We start from the raw sequence: 26,211 nt of genomic DNA, 5'->3' as shown, positions 1-26,211 counted from the left end.
AGTATAGTGATTCAGCAATTCTATACATTATCCAGTGCTCATTAAGGTAAATGTACTCTTTATCCTTTTTACCTATTTCACCTTTTTTCCCACCCAACTCTTCTCTGGCAACCACTGGTTCTCTATACGCATTTAAGAGTCTTTTTTTTTTTTGTTTCCTTTTTTCTTTTTAAGTTTTATTTATTTTTGAGACAGAGAGAGACAGATCATGAGCAGGGAGGGGCAGAGAGAGAGGGAGACACAGAATCCGAAGCAGGCTCCAGGCTCTGACAGAGCCTGACGCGGGGTTTGAACCCACGAACGTGAGATCATGACCTGAGCCTAAGTTGGGGGCTCAACCCACTGAGCCACCCAGGCACCCTTTTTGTTTCCCTTTTTATATGTTCATGTATATCTTAAATTCCACATATGAGTGAAATCATATTTTATTTGTCTTTCTCTGACGTATTTCATGTAGCATTCTACCTTTTAGATCCATCCATATTGTGACAAGTGGCAAGATTTTACTCATTTTTATGGCTGGATTACCCTATTATCCAGTAATTTCACTGCTGGTTGTTTACCCAAAGAAGATGAAAACCCTAATTCAAAAAGATATATGTACCCCTATTCTTATTACAACATTATTTGCAATATTTACAAGGTGTGGAAGCAACCTAGGTTGTCTCTCAATAGAAGAATATATAAAGAAGGTATGGTATATATGTACAAACAATAAGAATATTAACAAGCATATTTTTCTGTCTTAAAAGAAAAGGTCCTCATGAAGAATTATTAAGAAACAACCACCAACTGGCTCCTATGGCAACATTGAATGTTGCCTCAAAAACTTTACTATCATTTGATGGAAAATTATCCTAATTACCCTGACTTTTTAAAATGGACATTGCTTTATTATTTATATAAATATAAAAATATATGATTTCTGTCATGTGACTAGTTCCCCTTCGGGTCATACAGTGTACAATACTCACAGTTGTACAGGACTCTCTTGTGTAATAGTGTTTAAAACAGATTTGAAGTCGTATAATGACATGAGCAATAATAGTGTCATTTCCACCTGAAGATGATAAGCCAAAACATGAGACATGGGTAAATTGTTCCATGATTTTTTCCCCCTTATGCTTTCCATCAGCTTATCTATACGTCTTATGACGTAATCCCTATATCCTTCCAAGAGAACTTTACTTACGCCTTCGTCCATGTGTACACACAAGCACACAATTCCTTTAATTTTAAGAAATCCCAATAGACTTTTCAATCTCTTTGTGCCTCTTTCACTGCTGAAATGCAGCTGCCTCAGCTATGGAAGGCAGCAGCCAACTGGCACAAAACAAGAAGTACAACAGTTGGCAGAAAGGAAATTTTGTTAATGACACCAATAATGTGAGTCAATTTTCCTGTTAAAAATTGCATGATTAAATCTTTGATGAACAATGGCAAACTTTTCTTTTAGTCATATTTTCACATACATGTTAGTCTTTTTTACATATAATTTTTCAATTTCAATAATATTTCCTTTTTTAAAAGAGAGTAGAGTAAACCACTCACCAACGAAAGGTAAGAGCTGTAAACATAGTTTGCCAAACCTTTTTGTTTATTTATGAAAGTAGGCTATTGTCATTTGCAGTGCCAGGTGGGCAATTAAGGATTTATGGGGAATTTTCCTCACTTACTCATGATTCTGGGTAAAGTTAGAAGTTCCGAGTAGTGAGAGCTGATGATTGGTATAGCTCCAGAACATGTGTCATTCTTGCATCATAAACTCCATGGAAAAAGTTAAGGAATTATAGTACAGGTGTACACACTGATACATTGTTTGGATAAGTTCCCATGAGCTTTCATAATGCACCTAACTGAGCAAGAGATATAGTCTTGCATTATGGTCAGAGGCAAAGAGTTTGTTGCCAGATAGACCTGGTTCATGTCCTGTCTCTGCTGAAATATTTTAACAAGTTGACAAACTAACTCACCTAAATGTTAACTTTCTCCTGAGTAAGACTGGGATATGGATATGATAGAACAATACACTTGTGCTGTAAACAATAGAATAAGGAATGCTTAGTCTTCTGCTGGCTGTTATATTCATTAAGTAGGTAAGACAGCTGTTTACAAATGTGAACTAGTCACAGTACAGAAAATTAATGGAATCATACATTTGTTTTCTAGGTCTATATGTCATTTCAATTCCACAGGGAAAGTCAAAGTCTAAAATTTAATATTCAGTTACTTAATTGTCTATAGACAGTGGTCATTACAGATTTTCAAGTTTTCTTAAGAGAGTTATTCTGGTGCCTTCCAAAAAAAGAACATTGATCCTGTTGTTAAAAAAAAAGTCTTATAGGATGTTTGTAGGACAGAAAAAAAGTATTAATCAACTTAAAAGGTGTTAAGAGTCAATAAAAATTATGGTAGAAATATCCACTGCTGATTAAACCATTTTCCCCAGAGACAGCAATGTTCAATAGAAATTGCTGTGGTAGGGGCGCCTGGGTGGCTCAGTCAGTTAAGTGTCTGACTTTGACTCAGGTCATGATCTCATGGTTCGTGGGTTCGAGTCCTGCATCAGGCTGTGCTGACAGCTAGCTCAGAGCCTGGGGACTGCTTCGGATTCTGTGTACCCCCCTCTCTCTGACCCTCCCCTGCTCACACTCTCTCTCTCTGTCTCTCAAAAATAAATTTTAAAAAAAAGAAACAAAAAAAAAGAAATTGCTCTGGTAATAGAAGTTCTATTTCTGTGCTGTCCGATATGATAGCCACTAGCCATATGTGGCTACTAAGCACTTTATATGTGTCTAGTGTAATTGAGGAACTAAATGTTTAGTATTGTATAATGTTAGCTAATTTTAAATAGCAAAGTGTAGTTAGTGGCTGTTGTATTGGAGAGCATAACTTTATGCTGTTCAGTCCACAAGTGGAAATATAAATTATTCTAAAAGGAAAACATCCCTTTGTTCAACAACTTTTAAACATCCCTTCATTCAACAACTTTTAAAAAGATCAAAGGTATGGGGGCACCTGGGTGGCTTAGTTGATTAAGTGTTCAACTTTTGATTTTGGGTCAGATCATAATCTCATGGTTAATGGGATTGAGTCCTGCATTGGGCTCCTTGCTGACAGCATGGATCCTGCTTGGGATTCTTTCTCTTTCCCTTTCTCTTTCTGCCCCTCCCCTGCTTGCACACACATACACTCTTTCTAAGTAAATAAACTTTAAAAAGTTTTAAAGATCAATGCTATGCAATGCACCAAAGATGATTTTCTCCTACGTAATACAGCCTATGTAGCATAGCAATGTCAGTGGCATAATTCTTGAGATATGGTCTGCCAACATTGAATAAGTATAGTTCTATAAATTTGCTTTTTGGATGTACTATAGTTCAACAGGACTGAACACTCACCTGACTAGGGCAGCTTGGCTGTGAAACCTTCATTCCCCCTCCCCCCAAGAGCTGTTATAAACACTGGAAAAAAATTGTGGACCATCTGCAGCTGCAGATGGGGATTTGTGGATGGTGTACAAGTTGCAGTCATTGAATCAGAAGAGATGCCCAAAATATGTCATCCAAATTGACCAGTCAGGATGGTGAGCAGAACATTATCTTGTTCAGATACTTGGTCTCACAAACCTACCATGGTGAATGGGCCCTTCATCCGGTGACAGGCTCATTTTCTTTTCCCCATTCTCTGATGATACTATTGCTTTAACTTTCAGCAGGCTGGATTCAGAGATTCAGGGACAGTTTCACTGAGTGGCCATTTGGAATACTACAAAATGTATTGCTATTGTCATTTTTTACCATTTGATTTTTGCTGTACAAAATGGGTTGTGAGCAAGTGACCTTTTGACTTGTTTGAAGCAATAAGCACTCTGGGAAATGGCTGTACTGATTCGATTGTGTTGGTGAAGTTAGTTTTTTATCCATCATCTTTGAGGTTTTCTTGTGTGGAGCTTCTATTATACATCACTTGTCATGCCAAGCTTAAAATCACATAGTTTAAACTGTCTGAATTTGCTGAAAAGACCGTAGTTAAATAGGTAGTTATCAGCTTCAGAACTGAGGTTAAATGAGGGCCATTTAAAGAAACTCAATTTACTTGTGAGGCCAACAGCCCCTTTCTCTCAGACCTAGAATTTTATCCTTCTTTAAGATGCCTTGGTTTGATGGATTTGTATATCACATTTGTTTAAGATACATTGCAGGGATATTGAACCTGGGCTAGTTTGAACCCATGAATCTGGGAGAATGATCCCACAGAGAATACCAACGTGGAATTAAATAAACCAGAGCACTCCTGGCCTAGGTTTTTATTTGAGAAGACTGGGCTAAGAAGACTCGGAAGAAGCATTTTAACTTGGAGAAAAATGTGTAATGTTTAATGGGACTTCAGCAGGAAGGGGTTGGCAAAACTTAGCCAGTTTCTGGAATACTTGGTTAAGAACAGTTGTCAGAGAACACAGTTTGTTCTGTGGCCAAGCAGTGACTGTCAGGCAATTTGGATCTTATCAGGAGGGCTGGAGAGGAACAGTTAGGGGCTAAGCCTGTGTGCAAGAGGATGTGCAAGGGCCACTGTGGAAAACCCACAGTCCTTCAGTATCTCTCACAGCAAGTTATGCAATTAAATAGTTAAATGGTACTTTCTTTCAAGGAAGCAAAATCAGGGTAACATGAAACCTGTAGTTCTGTGAGTTTTTGCAGACTGAGGAAATACATATTCTGAAGTGGGATCAGGGAGAAGCTTGATTAGAGGATCCCTACTGGCCTTTCTCTATCCCTGGAGGAGAAAAGTCTGTCCTGAGAGGTGAATAGGGAGGAGAGGCAAACAGCAGGGTCCAGTCTCTCCTAAGCCTGCATAGAGGGTGCAGTCCAGTCAGCTCACCTCAGTTGGCAGTGAACTTGGCAGCACGGTTCTGCCCTGTGCTGGTCCAGGTGTCTGTGTTCAGGTGTGTGAGTCTCATTCAGGGGAGTATCAGCCAGCTTTGTGGCTGCAAAGTTCACCCAGGCTCTCCAGCCTAACTTTTTGGTAATACAATTGACATTTTGATCTCCATCTGTCTAGATTATGCAACTACTTCTTTATTAGTTCCAAACTCAGGATGGAGAATAGGGCAATTTAATTATTGACCTGCCAAACCCCAACAGATCTAGGAATTATTAGGATAAACCTTAAGTAATACAATACTACTTGAATAATACTACTGGTACATGAAGAAAAATACATTGCTGTGATCTGGTCCACTTTCTGAATTAATTTCCGACTAAATAACAACAATAACAACTGTAATAAATTAAATAATTCATATGTCCCAGATCATGTCCTAAGTTGTTTTTTTTTTTGGTGGAGAATGTAGGTAACCTAACCACTTTATGTATGTTTTCTCAGTTCTTACAACAAATCTATAAGGTATATGTAATTAGTCCCTTTTTTCAGGTAAAAGGACTGGGGCTTAGAGAGATTGGGCACCTTGCTCAGGGTTGCACTGCTCTAAGTGGTCATTAATGCCACATGGTTTCTCATACTTTTGAACTCGGCATTTGTCCCCTTGCTCTGGGCTCACCCATGCTCTTAGTGCTCCCTGGTGACTCATACAAATGGCCACTCGAGGGGTGGCCTTGAAACTGCTTTTACCTTCCTCCTGATTCTTTTGCACTTGCTTTTATCTTTCTCTGGTTCAGACTCAGATAGATGCCTGTGACCCCACTGTTTCAGTGAGCCTCTGAACTCTGTCTCTTTTCATACCTTGGCTTTCTGATGCAGTATTTTACTTTGATCATATCTTTGGCTTTGTGGTCCAGGTTACCTTGGTTATAAATATCAGCTACAATTTTAGCTCTGTAGAACTTTGTCTCTCTTTCTTCCTACAAGAGGAATATGATTCAGAGGGGTTGAAGGAGGGGTATACTCTTATATATGTAGTGTTCAAAATAGCTATGTTATCCTGCAGTCAGAAAAGAATTCTTCCTCTGTATTTGCTTTAGTACAAAGCAATATTTTTTTGCCCTTTGGAGAAAAATACCCAGCAGATGATCATGAGTTGCTGTTAGTGCACAAACATGAGTAGTCAAAGTGATGCTGAGATGCCTGGGCTCAGAGTCAGGTGCTGGGAGACTGTGGAGGACACCAGGAGCCCTAATCAGAGTGGAAGCAGATCAGACACTGTGTTGGTGTGTCCCCTAGAGAAATCAGTTTCACATGGTAACTGTGAGGACAAAGCTCAAGAAAATGTGCCGGCAAAGCCAGCAGGAGTCCATGAAGAGGAAGATTCTGGGACCTGGGGGAGGCCCAAGAGCTTTTTTGAAATCCAAGGCCCACCTCTCTCACCATGGGGTCAGCCAGCCATCTCCCAAGCATGACTCACTGTTAATTTTAATCCATTTTGTTCATCTGTGCAACCAATGAATATTTATCGAGTCTTTATTATGTATACAGTACTTGCAGGGAGTTGATTTACTAGTGAACAAATATTATGTTCATTTATTTATTTATTTATTTTGAGAGAGAAAGCAAGCAGGGGAGGGGCAGAGAAAGAGAGAGAGAGAGAGAGAGAGAGAGAGAGAGAGAGAGAGACAGAGAGAGAGACAGAGGAGAGTGAATTTCAAGCAGGCTTCACACCATCGGTGCAGAACCTGATGGGGTTAAACCCATGAATCATGTGATCATGACCTGAGCCGAAATCAAGAGTCAGATGCTCAACTGACTGAGCCACCCAGGCCCCCCACTAATGAACAAATTTTAGATGATAGTGAGGGAAACAGAGATTAGTAATCAGACTGCAGTGCAGGAAATGCTTTTATAGGGCTCCTCAGGAGTACCAAGGAAGGAGGGACATCCACCCAGCTGTCCTTTGAGAGGTCAAAGAAAGCTTCCTGTAGGCAGTGCTGTCTAGTCTTTGACTTGCAGGATGAGTAAGGGTCAGCAAAGTTTAGGGAAAGGATGTCGAGTATTCTGGGTAGCGTGCTTGAGAGCCCAAGGGCAAGGAAGAGCATGTTCAGTACAGTTCAATCACAGAATGTGATATGAGGACCATTGGAGATTGACTCTGGAAAGAACAGGCTGAGTCAGATTGACCAGGACTTATAGTTCATGGTAAGGGCCCTGGAAGCCACTGAAAGATTTTGAGCAGGACAGTGTCCTGGACAGGAGTTTGTTTTAGAGAGGAGGAGCCGGTGGCCAGGCTGCTCTGCTGTAGAAAAGCTGTGGCTGCTCTCAGAGCCCCATTCTCAGGTGGTTACATGCAGTGCTGGGAACATGGGACATTTGTCCAAACTGCACTTAGTAACAAGTGTCTGGGCCTCAAAAATCAGGGTCACTTCAGATGGCAGGGATACTTGTGAGCATAGCTTAACCTGTAGAGAAATTGAATTACTATGTTATACACCTGAAACTAATGTAACATTGTGTGTCAACTATACTCAATTAAAAACTTGGAAAAAAAATTATAAAACTCAATGTTAGTGTTTTGTTTATTGAATGAGATATAATTGATATATAACTGTCAGTGTTTCTCTTCAGTCTTCAGGTTTCAAAGCCTCAAGTTGTCTTGAATTCTCAATCAGACTTTGCTGTTTCAGATATTAAGATTTCAAATAATGTGAACAACTACAAAACACCTAAGCCAATCCTTACCCCCTAACAAAACAAAGAAAAAAAAACCGTTTCAACTTAAAAAGGTATTCAGGAAATAAGTTTTAATTCTTATATTTAGGTTAAATATCTAAGAGCTTTGATTTAAGGTCTACTGAATAAACAATTTGAAGAGTTGAATGGCTTTTTAAAATGAGCTTCGGTTTAAGGCAATATTTAGAACTTTAATTCATGTTTTTCAAGCAGCAATTCACATAAGGCTCTACTAAAGCAATCTGGCTACAAACTATAAAAACACTTTTTAAGCAAATTCCAAAAGATTTATTTTTTGTTAGTATGATTTCAAATATGCAAAAAGAAAAGATAGTTATTTGCTTTGTTTAATAAAAGATTCTTTGTGCCTGAATAGTCTATGGACTGTTTTTTTAAGTGTTATATTCTTTTCTTCAATCCAAATTCCCTGGATGAGAGTTCTTGCCTGTTCGATGCATTTGTCTTGAACCACAAGTATTTGTTTGTATACATATGAATCTCTGTGTGCTTAACTATCATACATAAATAGATGCAAAGCATAAATATCCTTGGGGGCCAGTTTAGAATTGATAAAACCAGACACTGAAAGAGGAGGAAGTGTGATCTTTCCCCTCTGCTTCCTCTCCTCTTGCCCCTATACCTCTCTCCCTACCTCCTGCTCTTTCTCCCCACACTTCTCACCCTTACCACTGGTCCTGCCCTGCCCAATAAAGCTTCTGCACCTTCCTGCTTGTAATTTGTCGCTAATCAGCTGTCACTGTCATAGCCATGATGAGAGGTTCATCTCTGGCTGAGGGTAATGGCCTTAAAAGTCACAGAGTCAATGTCAATGGGATTGCTCCAATTCAATCACTGAGCTGAATGAGGGATGGCACCTGCTGACATTAGCACTCATTTTGAGCTCAAGCATCTGGGCCCCAGTAAATAACCATCAGTGGGTGGGTCTGGGGGACAGGTCATTAGCCCCACGAAAAATAAATATCGCTTCCCTTGATGGCTGCGAGTAATTTAGCTCAGACGAGGAAATTTCACCCTAGATTAAGTATGATGAGCCAATATCAGTCAGAGGAGGCCAAACAGTGAGAGCTTGATGAGATAGAGGGAAATTTATATTCAGCTGGCTGCATGTGAGATGAGCTCAAAGAAACGACTTACCCTTCCGGCCCATCTTCATGTGCACACTCAGTGTTGGGCTTAGCTCATTGCTTGCCTTTTGTGTAATTTGGGTGGGGGTGACTGGTGTTTGAAGTGGACTTTGGAGGCTAGAGTTGGGTGAAGAAGGAGAACAGGGTTCAAATTTTTGTCCACTTTGCTTTTGTGATTTTGTCCTCTAACACGTAATGTCACAGCTTAGCCCTTGTGCCAACACTTGGCTAGTGGAAGGGCTTTGCCATGCCTGCTGGCTTTCACATGCAGACCTCCCCTCCTGAGAGAGCAGACCCAGCTTTAATTGTTTTGGAGGCCCTAGAGGCTCCTTTCCAACACTAGTAAATGGGTTGGAGAGAGAGGTAAGGTAGTGCTGGATCCCTCCTTTTTGATCTTTGGGCAGGAAGAGCCACCACCCTTGATTCACAAGAACATCTTTTTATTTGTCCTATCGATGTGATCCATCAAATCCAGAAGGGTTATTAATAGAAGATCTTTATTAGGGGCAGTTTAGCTCACTTTAGAATCATATTTTATATGTGTAGGGACCTGCCCTCGGTCCACCCTCTTCCTCATTGAACTAGATATATCTCAAAGCTGGGTGGATCAGGTTCCCAAGCAGTTTTTTACAATAGTAACTGGAGACAATTCTATTTCTTTTGCTGCTCTTTTTGATAACAGATCTTGGAAGGGGTTCCAATAAGTATGTACCAGCCACTAAAACATTTCCTAAGTCCAGTGCCCATGGGATAATGAGCCAAAAATTCTACAGTATTTTTAAAAAGTAAGATTTTTGTGACCTGGCTTGTAGATCTGAATTTTGTTCTTGTAATTCTGGAAACAATTTTATTACAGAGAAATTGGCCATAGCACGGAGACCTAGGGGATGGTAAAGTATGCTTAAACAGATAGTAAAAGAGGAATCCTGTGCAGAAGCAGGGGATGCAGAGAAACTCTTGGGAGACAGGATCAGTCAAGACCTTGTGTGAAAGCTCTTACTCTCATAAACCTGAATAACTACTTCTTGACTGAAACCATAAAGACCTGCTATGGTGACTGAAGGCATCTCTTAAAGGTACTTTGTTTATGTAGAGCAATGGTCACAATTCTACATAGAAAGATATTTGAGTAATTGTTTTTGAACTATAGTGAGTGTATTCACTGAATATTTGATGAATGAAGGTTAAATAAATATTTGCTGTAAGTCTCCTCTTCTGAACTGTACATTCCATAGGAGCAAAGAGTGACTGTGTCTTTAACTTATATTTCTGCATCTAGCTCAGGGAATACTGCACACAGGTGCTCAATAAATATTTGGCAGTTGAATGAAACGTTTTGTTGAGCACTTATATGGCAAGTACTTTGTGAGGGACTAAAATGCATGGTTTATAGAAGCTGGAGTTTATTATTTATTTGAAGAAAAGATGGCCTTATGTAAAAAAAAAGTTGAAGAAAGTATGTGCTTTACATAATCTGTTTTCTATAATGTAATCTGATGCTCTTTCTGTATTTGCTAAAATGTAAAGTGAATTAAAAAACAGAGTACCATGGTAAAACTAAGGTTATTGTGGAGTTCTTATAAGAAAGAATTTATACTCCTTGATGTATGGAAATTCAAGTACAATGATTTTATGCTTGGTTCTAATTAGGTAAATGTCCCCAGGATATATTCTTGTTGAATGTGTAAGACTATTTAAAGCTCTTCTACCCCTTTAACTGATAGATTTTTTTCAGTGAATTGAGATTCCGCAAGCTTGTGATATGTATAGAGAAGGTATTTTATCAGTCATTCAGATGATAGAGTGAGGAGTTAGAGAGTTGCTCAATATTGCAGACAAAGCTGAAAATAAAGCTCAAGTCTTAATCACTAAACAGGTAAGAGAGTAAGGAGGGCGGTGTAAGTGTTCAATGTAGTGTTTAATTCATCCACACAGTACCATATTACCATTGTTGTCACTAAGACTACCCTCATGAGCAAAAATGCAAAATCAAATTTATAAATCATTCTTTTATTATACATTTTATTAGAAATACTTTTATATGCTCCTGTTAAGAAAAAATTACTGATTGGCTAATACTTTTTGGAACCATAATGGATGAAGTTTTCTGAGTCAGGTTATTTTAACATACTAGCTCTGCTTCTGGCAGACGAAGTGAAGAGGTAATTAAAACAGCTCTATATTTCCTATTTTAATGATCTGAAATCAAAGAAAAAAATTTTCTCTGCAAGAATCTTTGGTATAGCAGATCATATTGATTGGATTACTTATATTTTACTTTTGAAGGAAGTTAGATGACTCTGATTCTATACTTTTGATTGCTTTGGGGAAAAGTTCAGAGTAATTTTTATAGCTGGTATTTTTTAAATTTATAATTTCACATTTATAAATTTTAATAAAAAGTTCATGCAATTTTAGGAATTAAATTCTTTGGACAGAGTATTAGGTTTTTAAAGAAAATGTTTATTTATTTATTTTGAGAGAGAGGGGGAGAGCATGAGCTAAAGAGGGATAGGAAGAGAGAGAGAGAATCTCAAGCAGGCCCTCGCTCAGTGCAGAGCCTGATGTGGGGCTCAATCCCATACATCGTGAGATCGTGACCTGAATCAAATGCAACTGCCACCCAGGTGCCTCCAGAATATTTACTTCTATGATGAAAATTCTTATTACTAATATTTATCTTAAAACTGTCTATCTTATACTAATATTTTACAAGATGTATGTGTGTAGATTTATATGTTTTATATACCAAAGGAGAAATTGTTTTAGAATCAAATGCTGCTGTTTGTATGACTTACAGGTTGTCTGTTTTTTCGGCTTGTTCACTTTCAATCTAAGGAATTACTGTTAAAATGTGAAATCTATGTGACATGAAATCTACAGAGGATCAAGGTTTTAGTTTTTAGAATATTTATGTTTTTCTTTTAATACTTTGCATAATCACAACATATTTAGCCTCACTTAGTAGCTAAAGAGTGATTATTCTCATTTGGTTTTCTTATTTTGAGAAGGTTTTGTTGCCAAAAGGTAAAAGGTAGTAGAGGCAAAGTTTTAAGGATACTGACATATATATATATTCAAAATTTGTGTCTCAGATTTGATAACTTTGGTATGTGGGCCAATGTTGCAGCTAAAATAGTCTTATACCACTCAAGAGAATTATTTGAATGAATTAAAGCCAAGTAGTGTATGTGTGTGTGGGGGGAGGGGTAGATGGAGGGGAAAGGAATGGGAAATTAATTGGCTTTTTCTTCACATTCTGAATGCTTCCATCAACCTTCCTTGTCTCCATATTCCTCTGTGCACTTTTACTTGAGAAAGAAAGATTTGGGGCTGGTGAAGGAATAAAAAACAAAGAAGAGGAAAAAAGTGAATAAGAAAGAAGAAAGAAAAAGCAGTTGAAACAAAAGCAGAATTAAATATATATATATATTCATATATAGTAAGTATAAATATAGAATAATTCAGAAAAACACAACAACAAACCAGCCTAATATGAAGGCTCCTGTAGGAGTAGGATTATATGTCCTAGAGGTCAAAGGATAAGATGCTAAGCACTTACATACATTATCCTATTTCATCATCACATTAATTTATTATTCCCATATTATATATGAGAAAACTGAGGCTCAAAGAAGTTAAGTAAATTGTTCACATTTGCCTGATTAATAAAAAGCCATGTCAGACTTGAAATCAAGGTTTGATTCCAAACCTTGTGCTTTTAGCCATGACATTAAGTAAATACTTATTGGGTTGAATTGAATGTATGGTGATGCAGGTCTTGCTTTAGGATTTTGGTGTATGTGCCACCTATGATATAAAGAATGGCCAGAGTAGGTATGTCAGCATGACTTTAGGAAATACATATTTTAGGCTTCATCATTGGAAGAGGTTTTTAAATTTATTTATTTTGCTGATAAAGTAGGAGAATGTAGTATGTTTTGAGTATTTGGCAGAGGAGTTAGTACCAATAGTGACTGTGGTTATTTTCAATCATATGAAAGAACACCATTATAGAGAAGATAAACATCTTTTCCATTAGTTTTAAATAATAAGAGCCTTCTGGTCTCCTCTTTGCAGGAATGCATATTCTGTTCCTAAAGCCTGAAATTAAAGGATGACCATGCAATAGAGCAGTGCTTCTTAGATCTTAGTAAAATGTGACTGCCACTAGGTTATCTAGGAATTTGGGATTATCCATGTTCCTTGTGTTTCTTCTTTTTTTTCATTCTTTCTTTGGGATTTAGGATACATCACTTTTTTTTTTTTCTGGTTAGTAACAACAGGCTGAATAACATTCAGCTTTTGTAGTTGTTACCAGATGCTAATAGGAGAACATAAAGATCACATTCCATGCTTAAATTAGTTTAGGGATAAATTGTACATTGAATCTTCTCAGGTTTTACCTCTTCTGTCTTAGCATAGGGTCCTGAGAATTTTTTTTGTAAGTTTGAAAATTAGTTCTAAATGTTTTATGTCACCATTTGTAGACACACACACATACACACACACACAATAACACCAGCCCTTTGACCTTCAGGCTCACTTTGCAGAGCAGAGTTTATTAAAATTTCAGAACTTGTATGGTTTTTCTTAGTCAAGTAGACAGTGTTGCTACGAAATGGTGATGATATCATAGATAGTACCTAGGTCAGAGCAATGACCTAAGTAAACCTGAGGATGATTGGACTAAATTAGACATTTTAGTATTGTAGATTCTAGTACTACATATGTTTTCTAAAAGACATTATATTTAAAATGTTTTTCAAGGTAAACCCTATACTAAATCTACCAGAGGAATTTTTTTCTATTAAAAATAACTGATGAATGGATCAAGATGTGGTGTATATATACAATGGAATACTACATGGCAATGAGAAAGAATGAAATATGGCCATTTGTAGCAAAATGGATGGGAATCTATCTAAAACCTAGAGGGTGTCATGCTAAGTGAAATAAGTCAGGCAGAGAAGGACAGATACCATATGTTGTCACTCATAGGTGTAACAGGAGAAACCTCACAGGAGACCATCGGAAGGGGAAAGGGGGAGAAAAGAGTTGGGGAAGGAAGTGAGGCAAATCATGAGAGACTTTTGAATGCTGAGAACAAACTGAGGGCTAAAGAGGAAGGGGGAAGGGGGGTGATGGTCATGGAGAGGGGCACTTGAGGGGAAGAACACTGGGTGTTATATGGAAACCAACTTGGTAATAAACTATTAACAAAAAAAGTAACCATCCAAAACCAGTTTATAAATATCATAATTTGAAGAGTATATTCTCAAAATCTATTCATTTTAGAAGCACCATTTCCATTTATTTTGAGTTTCTTTCAGTGGCCCATCCTGTAAATGTGGTGATGATGATAATGATGGAGATACAGATTAGCAGCATTAGTACAAGTTTCATCAGCAGTTTCAATTGCTGCAGCAATTTATTGTAAGTTTTAAAATGAGATTTGGGGGTGCAGAATTTAAAAGACTTTCAAAAGGAAAATATTTAAATTTTAAAAATTGTATTTTTTGTATTCCTCTTTTATTTAGATGTCTTATTTACATTGGCCCTCCTATTCTGCATTTATTATGATTTGATATCTGTCTGCAGTGTTGGTGCATGAGAAACTAATGAACAAACAGTTGACAAAGTCATCAAGATAAAGAGGTTGATGATGAATTGATTGCCATTACACAGGTATTGTGTGCATTCTACCAGTTGACATTTTGAACTTCTCCCCTAATGCAGGTTGCTTTCTCTCATCGAGGAAACAGATAAAAGTCAGGCATTCCCAATTAAGTCTGGTGAGATCCCATACCTTCTAATTACAGGCTAACTTACTGTGTCTAACTGTAATAGACATTTTATTAGCAAATTGCTTTGAACACCCAAGTATGCCCAATAAAGCAAAGTATTAGAATTACTAGCAAAAGTGTTCAATGTGTTGAATTTTACTATTGAATAGTTTATGCTAATCTCTTAAAGTCACATAGTTTTTTCCTTTGCATTTCTTTTTAAAGGATGTTATAGTTTGGCCAGTAATAGCAAGACTATGAATTATAAGTGATAAGAAAGGGAAAAAAAAGGACTCGGAAGATTTGTGAGAATATTGTAGTGGAGGAATTCAAGTGTGTAGTGATTTAAAAGTTGTCACTCAGCAGCAGGGAAATAACTAACCTCACACCAGTCAGAGTGGCTAAAATGAACAAATCAAGAGACTGTAGATGCTGGCGAGGGTGTGGAGAGACGGGCACCCTCCTACACTGTCGGTGGGAATGTAAACTGGTGCAGCCGCTCTGGAAAACAGTGTGGAGGTTTCTCAAAAAACTATCCATGGAACTCCCTTATGACCCAGCAATAGCCCTGCTAGGGATTTACCCAGAGGATACAGAAATGCTGATGCATAGGAGCACATGTACCCAAATGTTCATAGCAGCAAATGTACCCCAATGTTCATAGCAGCAATGTCAACAATAGCCAAAACATGGAAAGAGCCTAAATGTCCATCACCTGATGAGTGGATCAAGATGTGGTATATATATACACAATGGAGTATTACATGGCAATGAGAAAAAAATGTAGCAAAATGGATGGACCTAGAGGAAGTCGTGCTAAGCAAAATAAGACAGGCAGAGAAGGACAGATACCATATGTTGTCACTCATAGGTCTAACAGGAGAAACATAACAGGAGACCATGGGCAGGGGAAAGGGGGAAAAAGAGTTGTGGAGAGGGAGTAAGGCAAATCATGAGAGACTTTTGAAGGCTGAGAACAAACTGAGGGCTAAAGAGGGAGGAGGGAAGGGGAAGTGAGGTCATGGAGAGGGACACTTGTGGGGAAGAGCACTGGGTGTTATATGGAAGACAACTTGGTAATAAACTATATAAAAAAATAAAAAATAAAATACAAAAAAGTTGTGGGAGGAGATTGATAACATAAATTTCACCAAATTATCAGTATTATTGTAGAGTGGATTGGAGATTGAGTTTGTGTAAATAAGAAAAAAAAGTTGTATTTTACTTTTTGAAACTCTATTCTGTTGCAATTTGTTTTTTCTGTTTGAATTTTATGTTGATGGTGAGTCAAATAATTCAAATTTACATCATATAATACGATAAAATGGCAAAATGTAAGATTCTGGAATGTGGTTCTTGTAAAGGAATTGCATTCATTTTATTTTTAGACATTTTGCGACACAGACAAAGCCATCAATAAGTTAGAGAATGACTGTTGTTTAGCCATCTATTTCATAATGTTTCTTTTCTCTTTTTCTACTTTCATTAACTTTTTTTCTTGTAGCATTCTCTTTACCGTTCTTATGAGGATTAGGGGCACCAGATTATCATCTGCTCTAGACATCTTTGGCAGGTTAATATTCATTGGATTCTGACTTTGGAGATGGAGTTAAATTTTTCCTTTTGTTTTTTGATTCTAATCTTGTCTAGCGAACTCTTGGCAATAAACCTGAGAGGAGTTCGCCAGTATACTCCTTGTTATATACATGCCAATCTTTGCTCCGCACAGCTTTGTGTTTAGATTTAAATTTAACCAACATTCATTGAGCACTAATTCCTTCTCTTTATGTTCTTTAGTTTGTGAGGCAGTTTATATAGCCCTTTATAGTTTACAGGGAATATGGAGTCTGTATAGCTCCTTACAGTTTCTAAGAATATTCATTCGTCTATTCTCACATGACACTGGCTTTATGTATACATAGATGAGAGACATTTCCTACTCTGAAGAAGTTTACAATCAAGTTGAAGAGGTAATCATAAACATAAATGACTTATTACTCCATTATGGAACTTCAAAATAAGCCTAAGCAGAAATTTGAAAAAGATACAATAAAGTTTAAGTACATGTCAAATTTGACACTTGCTTAAATAGAGATACATGGACTCACTTTTAGATACTTGGAAATTTTATCTAAAGTCCTTAGTATTTCAGAATTTTTACATCAGATACTTTATATTAATAATGGAGATAATAATACCTAACTCTTATAAAACATGTGATAACTTTTTAAGAAGCTTTTAAGCCTTGGATTGCATTTTATCCTCATTAATTTGATAATCTGCTGAGGTTCTTTTTTGTCATTGATTTGATTACAATTCCTACACAGCAAAGAAGAGAAATGGAATCACACTATATTAGATCTTGAAAGAAGTATAAAAATAATCTAATCTAATGCCTTTATTTTAAAAATGAAACTGAGGCCAAGGTTAAGTGACTCATCTCAGGTCACATTGCTAGTTATAGCCAAATCCTCTGACATTAAATCGATCATGGTTTCTATCAAATCACACTGCTCATGTCCAATATGGGCTTTTCAAGTCTTTGCCATGGAAGACCCATGGGTTTAGGCATAAATTACCCAGGTTGACTCCCAATACTATCCCAATGCCATGCTCACTGCTTTCTCTTCTTGCCTTTTTCTTTTTATCAAAATACTGTCATTCTATACTAGATAACCATCTATAGAATTTCATCTTTGCTTGCTGGTGTACCTGGTGGTTGAAATTATTTGATCTTGATACCACGGTATCAGAATATTCTGAATATTTGCATATGAAAATTATCTAATTCTAGAACATAGAATTATCCAATTATATGTATTTCTCTTATCAAATAGAATTTTTAACACTAAGTGAGGTCATCAAGAATTTTTGCTGCTGGAAGAGTATATTAACAATGCCAACATATGAGTTACAGATACTAAAACACTTCTGATCTATGGTTAATCTCATGTGGTATTCTTTGTCAGGGACACTAACAGATGTTTGCCGTATGTCTCTTAACCTTCAAAAACAGTAGGCCAAACTTTTATCATGGTGGTGAGATTGGGGGCCCTTTGGGTTCAGATCTCACATACACAAAATTTAGGCTTTTAACATTAGTTGTATACAGTCTCAGAGATGAGCTGATAGCACTGAAGTTTCATCATAAACCTTAGCCTGTTTTTTCCTTGCCAGAATTCAATACTGCCCAATGAGTTTTTAAATCCTAGAATTATGCTGTGACTAGCTCAGTCGTATTATACGGAATGATTTTCTGCTAAACATGTTAATTTGTAAAATGCTTGCATTTTATATGTATATATATAATGTATATATAATTCTGGCTTTTTTTTTTTAATTGTTAAAAGTACTTAGATTCTCAGTAAGATATGGCACAGGCTGTTTTAAACTGTGTTAATCTAATCTATTTATTTTGTTTTTAACTTCTGTTACAGATTTATATGTAAGTTTATCTGAACTGTTTTATTTTGTTTAGATTAAGTTCTTGTTTGTGCTTCTAAACGTATCCTCAGTAGTACAGATTATAGTGCTTCTAGCTATGTTGAGAAATATATAATTTGATTTAGAAGTTCCATTCTTTTGCCTTTTTGAGATTCAGTTCCAGTTTTTCAGGATATGATGACTGAGTCAGTGGTCACCAACATATCCTTTGTGATTTTAGCGAGCTGAGTACTATATCTTTTGTGCTTTTTGGTTATAGAAATGGAATGTTCCATTGCCCCTGACTCTTTAGGTGCCATCCCTTATACTTTTAAAGTGTCATTAGATTTTAACAGAGGACCATAGGGAGGGGAAGGGGGAAAGAGAGTTGGAGAGAAAGAGAGATGCAAAATATGAGAGACTATTGAATATTGAAAATGAACCAAGGGCTGAAGGTGGAAAGGGTGGGGTGAAGGGGGGGTGGTCATGCACTTGTGGAGAAGAGCACTGGGTGTTATATGGAAACCAATTTGACAATAAACTATTAAAAATAAATAAAAATGCTTCTTAAAAATTAAAAAAAGTATCATTAGATTTATGTTTTCTGATATTTTTTGATCCATAGCCACAAACATTGTTCCAAAAATTAGCACACTATAGTTATGGAGGAGAGTATCTTTGTTCACTGTCCTTTTCTTTCATTGTGCAAAAGTAAATCAACCTGGTTTTGGATTATGAAAAACAATTTTTAAAAGTTTAAAATTAGCAAAATCTTATAAATCTAGTGTTTGACTTTCAAAGTTGACATAATCACAAAAGACACAAGTGTTATAAAAAATTCAGATTATGTGAAATATGCAAGATAAAACATCAAAGTTGTCCTCCATTTCTCAATATAATCTTCATCACCAGTAACTTGGTGGGTACCATTGCACATTTTTTTTTATGTTGTCATACAATTGCTAGTTAGATCTTACTGTTAAGTTATACTTATTTGAATATGGTCACAATGAGATGTTGAATAAGGCAAGATTTCATTGCTTACTCTTAAATAACTTATATTCTGTAGTTGCTTCCTCCTACACATTCCTTGCAATCACTGACTACAGTGTCAATGATGAAAGCCTGTAATGTAGTAGAAATAGCCCCAAATGCTGCAACAACAATCCTGAATTTTGGCATGTACTAGCCTCACTAATGATGAGATTGAGTTGACCATTGATTTCCTTTTTCTAATTTCTGAGATGTCTTTCATTGTTATAATTTTATTAATTTAATTCTCTTACCAAATAATGAAGATTTATATATGAATTTTCTTTTATGAAGAAAGTAAAGCATTTTATAAATAATGAATAATGAGAAATTTAGAATATTTTTACCTAAGAAATCACATAACAAAAATAAACCTGAGTAATTTATAATAGGAAGAAGAGTTCAGTAGTGACTATACTTTGGGATAAAGTAGATAGCTTTATATTATGACCAAATGTAATACCTACATCATTACACTAAAATCTTAGTTTTTAATATACTTTAGATTTTCTTTGAAGAAAAACTTGAAACAGGAGAATAAAACATAATTGCTGAAATTTCATTATGCAAGGATTGATTTTGCTTATATTCCTGTTTGTATTGTGACTCTCTTTATAAAGCCATTACATAAATTCTAAAGGACTGTAAGATAATAAATTTAATTTATATTAAGAACTTAAAGTTATATATAATGAATGTAAAGTTTCAGTCTATTTTATATTGCTAGTGTTGGAAAATGAAATGAAAAAGCAGAAATCTGACCTCCACAAATCTGAGGTCAAGTGGATATGTGCAAAGAATTTTAGGTAGTGGAAAAGACAGATATCTTTTATCTAGTAAGCAGACATCCCCATCAGTATTTTATGAAACGAGATGATGTAAACTGTATTATTTACTCTCAAATATATTCAGAATTTACACTCTTCTTCATTAAAGGCAAGTATCAAATTTAATGTCTTTCAGGATTGTCATAGAACATTCATTGACGATGTATTTTTTGGATATTAAGACTGGGTATAGGCTAATAGACACAAATGTCTCCATCATGTATGGCACAGCATTCTGCCTTCATGAGTAGAAGAAACTTAGAGAGTTGGGTTTTCTTCTCCCTTCTGTTGCACTGCAGTACAACTGGAGTTATACAACTGTAGAAGTTGATACACTGTCCTTGGGTTTTTCTTAGCCAGTTTAAGGCAGAAAAAAAATAGACATCTAGATACCCGCTGGAGACACTCTTTTTTTCAGTGTTGGCTTACTGCAATATAGTTCTGAGGTTAATCACCCAAAGTTAGCATCAGACACCACAGGTTTAAGGGCTTGATCCCCAGTAAGATTGCCCTCACTTCAGACACCAGGTGAAAATACGGGGATCTCCAGGCCAGCTGCACATCTGACCAACTGGCTACAAATCCAGAGGATTCCCACAACCCTCCCCCCACTTCCCTCCGAGATTCAATATTTCACTAGAATAACTCACAGAACGCATATGATTATTGTTTTATTACCAAGGATACAAATCAGGACCAGTCAAATGTAGAGACACTTAGGGCTGGCTCTGGGAGAACCTTGAATGCAGAACTTCCATGCTCTCTCCCTATGGGAGTAGTGGGCATCAAATTCCTGCACATCAGTGCATTCACCAACCTGGAAGGTCCCTCAGGTTTCAGTGCCCAGAGTTCTTATTGGAGTTTCATCATCGAAAGGCATGGCTGATTGGATCCTTTTCAACACAACTGAATTCAGTCTTCAATCTCCAGATGTTGAGGGGGCAGGCTGGCATCATAGATCAAAGCCCCATCCTCTAAGAGTATGGTTAGCTTGTAAGCTGTCTAGGGTTCTACTATGAGTTACATACCTATCATAAACTCAGGTCTAAGACAAAAAGCTTCTGCAAATCAAAGACATTCCTTTTTCTCAGGAAGTTCTAAGGATTTAGAGTCTCCTTCCCAGGAACAAGGACAAAGGCCAGTCAGATTCTTGATTATATAACAAGTAGTATGCTTCAAAGCCTGCCTGCCTGCCTGCCTTCCTCTCTCTCGCTCTCTCTCTCTCTCTCTCTCTCTCTCTCTCTCCCTCTCTCTCTTTATTTCTTTTTTTTACCTTTCGAGTATGGTTGACATACTCAATGTTAGTTTCAGGTGTACAAACAGCAATTGGCAAAAAAACAAACAACCCATCTCTCTCTTTTTAAAAAAAAATAGTTTGTTGTCAAATTGGTTTCCTATAACACCCAGTGCTTCTCCCCACAAGTGCCCTCCTCCATTACCATCATCTCCCTTCCCGCTCCCCCTCCCCCTTCAGCCCTCAGTTTGTTTTCAGTATTCAATAGTCTCATGTTTTGCATCCCTCTTTCTTCCCAACTCTCTTTCCCCCTTCACCTCCCTATGGCCCTCTGTTAGGTTTCCCCTGTTAGATCTATGGGTGCAAACATATGGTATCTGTCCTTCTCTGCCTGACGTATTTCGCTTAGCATGACACCCTGGAGGTCCATCCACTTTCCTACAAGTGGCCAGATTTCATTCTTTCTCATTGCCATGTAGTACTCCATTGTATATATACACCACATCTTCTTGATCCATTCATCAGGTGATGGACATTTAGGCTCCTTACATGATTTGGCTATTGTAGAAAATGCTGCTATGAACATTGGAGTACATGTGCCTCTATGCATCAGCACTTCTGTATTTCTTGGGTAAATCCCTAGCAGTGCTATTGCTGGGTCATATGGGAGTTCTACTGTTAATTTTTTGAGGGACCTCCATACTGTTTTCCAGAGCAGCTGTACCAGTTTACATTCCCACCAATAGTGTAGGAGGGTGCCCATCTCTCCACATCTTTGCCAGCATCTATAGACTCTTGATTTGTTCATTTTACCACTTTGACTGGCATGAGGTGGTATCTCAGTGTGGTTTTGTTTTGTATTTCCATGATGATGAGTGATGCTGAGCCTCATTTCATGTGTCTGTAGGCCATCTTGATGTCCTCTTTGGAGAAGTGTCTGTTCATATATTCTGCCCATTTCTTCACTGGATTATTCATTTTTCTGGTGTGGAGTTTGGTGAGTTCCTTGTAGATTTTGTATACTAGCCCTTTATCTGATATGTCATTTGCAACTATCTTTTCCCATTCCGTCAGTTGCCTATTAGTTTTCTTGATTGTTTCCTTTGCAGTGCAGAAGCTTTTTATCTTGATGAGGGCCCAATAGTTCATTTTTGCTTTTATTTCCCTTGCCTTTAGGGATGTGTTGAGTAGGAAATTGCTGCAGTTGAGGTCAAGGAGGCTGTTTCCTACTTTCTCCTCGAGGGTTTTTATGGTTTCCTGTCTCACATTCAGGTCCTTCATCCATTTTGAGTTTATTTTTGTGTCTGTTTTTGTGCCAAACCCATCTCTTTTTAAGGCTGCATGATATTCCTATGTATGTGTTCATGTATTACACCTTCTTTATCCAGCCATTCATCTATTGATGGACACTTGGGTTGCTTCCATATCTTGTTTATTATATATAATGCAAAGCCCTTTCTTTAAAACATTAGTACAGATCTTCCTCAACTTCCAATGGGGTTATGTCTTAATAAACCCATCACAAATTGAAGATAACTGAGTAAAAAAATATATCTAACTTATATAATCTAATATACCTAACTTGCTGAGCATCCTAGCTTAGCCTTGCTTACCTTATATGTGCTCAGGACACTTACATTAACTTACAATTGGGCAAAATCAAATAACGCAAAACCTATTTTATGCTGAAGTATTGAATATCTCATATTATTTATTTAATACTGTACTGAAAGTGAAAAACAAAATGGTTGTATGGGCACAGAATGGTTCTAAGTGTATTGATTGTTTACCCTTGTGATTGCATGGCCAAGTGGGAGCTGCGGCTTTTGCCACTAACCAGCATCATGAGAATATCATTACCCCTGGAAAAGATTGAAAGAGGAGGTTTGGTTTCTACTGAATATGTATCACTTTTACACCATTGTAAGGTTAAACAATCCTGAATTGAGCCATCCTCAATTAGGGATTATTATCTCAACTACATTTGTTCCATAAACTAGTCATAAAGTCAGACATTCTGGTTGTTTACTTCTAGGACATCTCAGGTATATAACTTCCCTCTATTCTAAACCATTTTCCCCCCTCGTAGTCTGGTTCAGGTGTGAAATAATGTTCTACTATCAGTGACTTTTTTTCTGAGGAAACTGTGTGAATTAATATGAGTTTCTAGGCAAGGTCTAAAGGACTGAGGCTGAGAGCAATGTCAAATTTTAATAAATATTAAAAATGCCTGGGATGCCTGGGTGGCTCAGTCAGTTAAGCAGCCAACTTTGGTTTAGGTCATGACCTCACAGTTCATGGGCTCGAGCCCTGTGTAGGTCTCTGTGCTGACAGCTCAGAGCCTGGAGTCTGCTTCAGATCCTATGTCTCCCTCTCTCTCTGCTACTTCCCCCTCTCACACTTTGTCTCTTTCTCTCAAAAAATGATAAACATTAAAAAATTTAAAAAAATATATTAAAAATATTTGTTTTTGCTGGTCGAATACTCCTCTTAATATTCAATGACTTCAAATGCATAATTGTTGTAATGGCTACTGTAAATCATGGCAAAAAAGTCCATGGTCAGAGTGGATCTGATTTGGCTTTACCTATGCATGTGTTCTTATAACAAAAGGGCTGTGGAAATAGACTCATCACTTTCATTTTAAAAGTACATCAGAGGAACAGACTGATAAAATCAAATTGTTATTTAAGTTTGGTCTCAGCACTACTAATATGACCTGTTGCATAAAACAATATTTAAAAATTACCAATAGGGGCGCCTTGGTGGCTCAATTGGTTAAGTGTCCAAGTCTTGGTTTTGGCTCAGGTCATGATCTTATTGTTGTGAGATCTCTCTTAAGATTCTCTCTCTTCTTATCCTTCTACCTTTTCCCTTCTCATTCTCTTTCTTTCTCTCTCTCTCAAAAAAAAAATTACCAACAAATTTGGCTCAGTACCATGTGTTTCCTCTTGATTGTGGTTAGATGGCAATCATGTATGCTCTTATGGTTTGGGGAGTTCTTAGAAGTCTGACATATGCCACATGCTGAGTGTTACACTAGATGAAAATATGTCAGCCTTGATGTTAGGCACAGGAGTGTTAAATGTATTGATGATGAGAAGCCTTTTAGATCAGATAACAAATAGTAGATATTATTACTACTATTATCCATGCAGGGTTGGTTAGATGAGTAAGACAAAGAGAGATACTGTATATTGAAATGATTTATTTCTTGGTAATAACCAGGATCCTATCTGTTGTTTTAGAATCATGGTTTATTTTGGGCAAGAGATTCTAATCAATCTTCAAGGAAAAAGAGAACCTAGAGAAAAAAACAGTTATCTCAAGGTTTGAGAATTGACTGATTTTTAATACTCACTTTGTTGTAGGCAAGAAATCAATATTTAGTTTGGAAAATGAGACTAAAAATAGCAATTTGGGGGGAAGTACAGAACTGCATTTATTTTGTGTTTGGCGGCTATATTACTCAACACTGTGAGCATATTTTTTTTGTGCGAAAATGAATGTTTCTTTTGTGGGAGGGTGCCATTTTATGTGATGTTGAAATTACTCCCCTACAAACTGTATTTTATCTTGGGAAGTGATTGGTGTCAAAAGTATTGCTTGTATCAAGATATATGTACAGAGTGGCAGTGGCTCAGTAATATATAGCACCCTAATGGTTTATGTTGATGGTGTACTGGCACAATTTACATCAGCTATTCTTTTTTACCTTGAACTGTAAGGTGCAATAGCTTCTGGATTTATATTTGTAAGACTTTTAACCATTTAAGGAGTTATTTTGAACCAATTTGCACATACTTGTGATATTCTAATTCTATCTGAGTTGAAAATAAATATAAAACAGCACTGCTTGTAAGGACATGAATGGGTAGAGAGCTCTTTGACAAGCAACACGGTTGATGCAGGTCATAAAAAACACCAACAAACAAGAACAATTATTATTATTATTTTTAACAGTGTACTCTTAAATGGGTGCTCTTTTGAAGTAGGTTCGTAGCATGAATAAACACCTGGCTTCCGGAGTCACACTGCCGAGGTCGGAATCCCAGCTCTTGTGCCAAACATGTGACCTTGGCCAAGTTGTTTTACCTTTCTGTGGCTTAGTTTTCTGATTTTTAAAATGGACAAAAGAATGGGAAGGAATTTTTTTGAGGATTATATGAGAGAACATACAAAAATACATAGGATGGTAAATAATTGCTTTAATGACGATGCTTTACAGCATGTCTAGTTCTTACAGCAACTCTGACAAGTTATTTTTCTCTCCAAATTATAGATATGGAACTGAGCCTCGGGGAAGTTAAATGACTTGCCTTGGCAACAGAGATTGAAAGTTATGGGTGCTGCCTTTGATTCTTCTGTTCATTTCACTAGGTTTTGTTGCTTCCAGGTTATTATTCCCTTTTTAGGGAAACGTTATCAAGGAAATACTGTAGGGATACTTACGTTCTAATTTTTCATGGAATATTTTTAATGGTAATGGAACCAAATATCATATAGTATGTGGAAAGAAACCATTATCCAGACTACAAATATGTTTTTGGGGGGAGAGAGGATTGATATTATCACTGAGTCATAAGTGTAAAATTTATGTAGTTGGGTTAAATTGGGATTTATTTATCATTCAGAGGAAGTCAGAGGAAGTTTTTGAGCATGGATATTGCATACAAATGGCCACACACTCCCTAGAGCCAATTTAAATTATATGCACATTGACTATCCAATTTGAGTATCAACCCTGGGAGATCTTATTTTAAGCTCCTATTAATATAAATACGTACTTTGCTTAATTAAATAACTTATGGAGATTATGAAAAAAGTATATCTGTCTTTTGATGTATTCCTCATATTCTCAAAATCTTTTGTGGCAAAAGCTGTTGAAATGTGAGCACTGCGCCTCCCCTAATTGTGCCCTTCTTGCCATCTGGTTGAATCTATGTGTCCTGTAGAGAGGTGGTAGTTTGTTGAATGATTTTGTCAAGATTGACTTCTGTATACCCTTCGCTGTTCTTAAACTTTTTAGAACCATCCCCACTTGGAGCTTTAAAGCAGTGTTAACTTTGTTATTTTCCTGCCATCTACACCATATAGCTGCAGTTTGACATGTTTGAACATAATGTCAACACTAGTAGACTGTA

The 26,211-nt window shown here is 36.9% G+C and overlaps 1 long non-coding RNA gene across 2 annotated transcripts in view; it reads left to right on the top strand.

Annotated features, from left to right (window-relative positions):
* The window catches only part of LOC115296004, an 81,110-nt gene extending 73,117 nt beyond the window's left edge, over nt 1–7,993 (top strand). For both annotated transcript variants that reach the window (XR_003910676.1, XR_003910677.1), the window contains one exon: nt 7,516–7,993. This is a non-coding gene — a long non-coding RNA (uncharacterized LOC115296004). The remainder of the gene's footprint in view (nt 1–7,515) is intronic.
* Nucleotides 7,994–26,211: the final 18,218 nt, after the last annotated feature.

Source organism: Suricata suricatta, chromosome 1 (genome assembly GCF_006229205.1).
Source record: "Suricata suricatta isolate VVHF042 chromosome 1, meerkat_22Aug2017_6uvM2_HiC, whole genome shotgun sequence".
NCBI classification, from domain to species: Eukaryota; Metazoa; Chordata; class Mammalia; order Carnivora; family Herpestidae; genus Suricata; species Suricata suricatta.
Note: the sequence above shows the minus strand (reverse complement) of the source record. Positions and strands in the feature narration are given on the sequence as shown.